The sequence below is a fragment of the Zingiber officinale genome, chromosome 5A, assembly GCF_018446385.1.
Source record: "Zingiber officinale cultivar Zhangliang chromosome 5A, Zo_v1.1, whole genome shotgun sequence".
NCBI lineage: Eukaryota > Viridiplantae > Streptophyta > Magnoliopsida > Zingiberales > Zingiberaceae > Zingiber > Zingiber officinale.
The window spans coordinates 110236926-110241116 of NC_055994.1; the positions used below are offsets into that span (position 1 = coordinate 110236926).

The following is a 4191-nucleotide window of genomic DNA, read 5'->3' on the forward strand; positions in this document are numbered from 1 at the left end:
GAACCTTAGTTTTGATAATGGCAAAGATATTCAAAGTTAAGTTTAATTGTTATCTAATGTGTATGACTGAGTGTTTCAGGAAAGTCCTAGCTGCGGTTAGGCAAGGGAAAACCCTATGGGGTGATATCCCTAGGTCATAGGGGGTGGTAACCCTGTGCGGGAAGTCTTGGCGGGTCGACGTTTTGGGCAAAAATCCTAGGGGGTGGTAACCCTAGGTTAAAATTCTGTTATCGCGAACCGGGTAGAAGTCTGGATGGGTCGAGGACCGGACATCCAGCATGAAGACCAGAAGCATCGGACGCTGAGCAAATGTCCAGTCGATCTGGATGATCGTACTGGCAACAGGTAAATCTCCTGAGAGGAGTAGGTGAGGACGCATTCCCTGTAGAGGGAACAGTAGGCGTCGGGTCGACCTAGGATTTTTGGTGGGAAACCCGAAGTCAGACCCGGACAGTCCGGTGACTGTCAAACTTATTTCTATATATTATCTTGTGTGTTCTAACTCTATTTTGCAGGAAACTAATATTTTTGTGCAAGGTTAGAACTGACCAGGATCGGTCGACCGAACCTTGGAATCGGTCAACCGAACCCCCAAGCTAGCAGATCAAGTTTTCAGAAGTTGGACCGGGCTCGACCAGGGATCGGTCGACCGGACCTTGGGATCGGTCGACCGAACCTGGGATAAGTGTCGACTGGATCAAGCCGAGGTGAGCGGGTCAAAGGAGACTTATCGGTCGACCGGACCTTAGGATCGGTCGACCGAACCCGGGGATAGAGCTTGACCAGATCGAAGCGGAGCGACGGATCGACGGATCAGATGTGGTGGAAATCATCTGATCGGTTGACCGAACATGAGGATCGGTCGACCGATCCGCTTTGGGTCAAAGCTGATCCCGAGACTTGGGGATCTGGATCAGACTTGCAGAGGCTATAAAATGAGGCTTAGGATGCAGCTTCGAAACATAGCTCTCGAACAAAAAACTGTGCTCTTGTGTGCTGCTCCGTATGCTTCAACGAGGCCCTGCTGCTCCAACGACTTAAAGCTTCAAAGTTCCTTATTTACTGTTCGTTGGTATAATTCTTCTTACTGCACTTAATTGCAATTAATCTTGTAATAATCGATTCTATAGTTGTTGCCCACCGAAAGCGGTCAACGACCGCGGGCCTTCAAGTAGGAGTCGAGCTAGGCTCCGAACGAAGTAATTCGACTGTGACCTCTATGTGTGTTTGCACTTACTTTTCTGCTGCGTTTACTTTTACGATTCCGAAATCGACTGTGAAAGCCACAAGCGCTATTAACTCCCCCCCTCTAGCGATTTTCGATCCAACAGAATCTAGGGACACCTTAGTATGATAATTAATGCCATTATAGAATGTGTGCAACACTAACCACTTCTCCAAACCATGATGTGGGCATTGTCTGAGCATATTGTTATATCTATCCCAAGCTTCAAAAAAAGATTCTAAGTCAGCTTGTTTGAAACTTGCAATGAGATTCCTCATATGAGCCGTTTTACTAGGCGGATAGAATTTATCAAGAAATTGTTGCTCACATTGTTCCCATGTGGTGATGATATTTGGAGCTAAAGAGTTTAACCATTGCTTAGCTCTATCTCTTAAAGAAAACCCAAATAATAATAAGCACACCGCTTCAGAAGGAACACCATTCATCTTCATCGTACTGCATATCTCATAGAAAACCTCCAAATGTTGATTTGGGTTTTCATGCGGTCCTCCACCAAACTGATTTTGCTGCACCATAGAAATAATAGCCGGTTTGATCTCAAAATTATTTGCTTCAACTAAAGGTCTTGAAATGCTAGATCGAAACGCTCTAGCGTAAGGTGTTGCATAATCCTTTAATGTCTGTTTGTCATGCTAGAATGTTTTTGTTCTGTTTGTTGTTTTTGTAGAATTTTTCTTCTATGAAATGTTCTATCTATTTCTAGGTCTAGAGGAAGAAGTTCTCCTGTAAAGTTAGATCTTCGCATACACAAGAACAAGATATGTTTGTTCAAAAAGAAAAGAAAAAGAAAACTGAATCAAAAGAGAAAACAGAGAAAAGTTAGACTAGAATGTTAGAAACTAAAAATGCAGAATTAGAATTGCAACAAAATGAATTGTCAAGAAGTAGAAAGATATGTAAGTGATGAAAACAGAATTCTAAAGATTAGTTACAACTATGCTAATTAAAAGAAAAGTTATATTTACTCTAACTCAATTGATAATCTCTAATGTTATAGCGTAGTCCCCGGTAACGACGTCAAAAACTTGTTAACGATTCGCAAGTGTATGGATACGTCGTCAGTAATAAACAAAGATATAGTATCCACAGGGCCTGGTATAAGCACTAAAGATATCTCAACATGAATTAGCTAAATAACTAATCAATTGATTTATGAAAACTAGTGCAACTATGAAAAGTAAAGAATAGAGATAAAAGAATAGAATCAAGAATAAGGGCTATGATAAAGGATGCTCTAGGAGTTTTAGTTTCTTTGTAATGTTATTCAATGTAGGTGATCTACCAAATCATATTCCTTAATTGTCCATCATTTGTAGAAGGTTGTCGGTTCTCTCTTGCAATAGACAAACGACCTAGGACTGAAATCTATACCTAAATATGATCAATTAGGAATGATTCCTATATTGTCCTTACAGGAGCTTGCCTGTCACGTGCGTCCCTCGGAAAATTAATATAGAAATTCATTGCTTCTCAGCCTCATCAAGATATAAAAGATTAATACATCCAATCTATCCTACCCCCTTGAATGTCCTTATATCACCTTCAAGATCATCCCTCAAACGTCTTTACACGGGCTTGTCTGTCACGAACGCCCCTTGGATAATCGAGTGAGGAATCACCTTTACAAGATCCACAAGATACCCAAACATTCAATCAAGTATAGTAATTAAGCCAAATCACAACAATCCACACAAGATCAAATAAATTCAAATAGGGCAAAATCATAGAAATAGGAAATTGGCAAATCCACAAGAGTTTACATCAAATTCACATTACAAATACTCTCTCCATCCTAAAACAAAGAGATCTAATCCATAGAACAAGAAAAGGAATCCAAAGATAAGAAAATTACAAGCATCTTGATCCCAAATCTAAGAAGAGAAGAGGGAAGAAAAACTTATCTACAATGAAGAACCGTCTTTGGATCCAATCCTTGTTCCCCGGAGTCGATTCGTTGAAGATCCGCCCTTAGATCGTCGGAAAATCCCTCCAAGAAGGTGGAGGAACGCCCCAAATTTTGATTTCTCCCAAAAGGGAGAGTTCCCCCTTTCAAATGAGGAAGAAACCCTTATATAGAGCTGGGATTTAGGCACCACATGGCCCCGAGACACAGTTGTGTGAAGCTCACATGGCCTAGTCCATTCCCTTCACTACCCAGGTGACACGGCCGTGTGATGCTCACACGGTCGTGGCATGCTCTGCTACTGCCCCTTGCACGGCCATGTAGATCTACACGGCCTGCTCTGCCTCTGGCTCTGGAACTCCTGCACGGTCATGTCTGGGACACGACCAGGGCATTCTTAGCTTCTGGCAATGTTGCACAACCGTGTGACACACACGACCATGCACTGCTTTGGCTCGAGAAGGCTTGCACGACCGTGTGATACTCACACGGCCTGGACACTCCCTCATTCTGCTAGTGCTGCAAGGGTGAGGATCACCACACGGCCTGGGCAACTCCCCATGACAGGGCTGTGTGGCACACAGGGATAGTGGCCTCCTCCTTCGTTCAATTGTAGAATTCGCCTCGAACATCAATTCTTCTCCAAAATCGACTCCTACATACAGAAAATGCACAAAAGTATATCTCTAAACAAAAAGGATAAATTTGCTAAAAACAAAACTGGAAGTACGAAAATGCATAGATAAAGCATGCAAAAAATATGTGAATGTACGTCAAAACATGCTAAACAAGTGTATACAATCTATGCACATCATGGTGCCACATAGAAGATCATGTTATCAGTTCCATATAAATTATAAATAGTAGCTCACGACCGAGATGGATAGGGACAAACCATTGAAATGGTTGTAGTGTAATTTGATATTAGTCTATCTTGACTATAAAATTACACTAGTACACTATGTGTGTATTGAGCATGACCATTTGAGGTTGTTCGATTTATACTGACTGTGTAAAAGAACAAAACCTCTGTTATTATGGG

The 4191-nt window shown here is 41.8% G+C and overlaps 1 pseudogene; it reads left to right on the plus strand.

Moving 5' to 3' along the window:
* The first annotated feature begins 1399 nt into the window (after nucleotides 1-1399).
* Nucleotides 1400-1497, plus strand: LOC121983600 (annotated as a pseudogene).
* Nucleotides 1498-4191: the final 2694 nt, after the last annotated feature.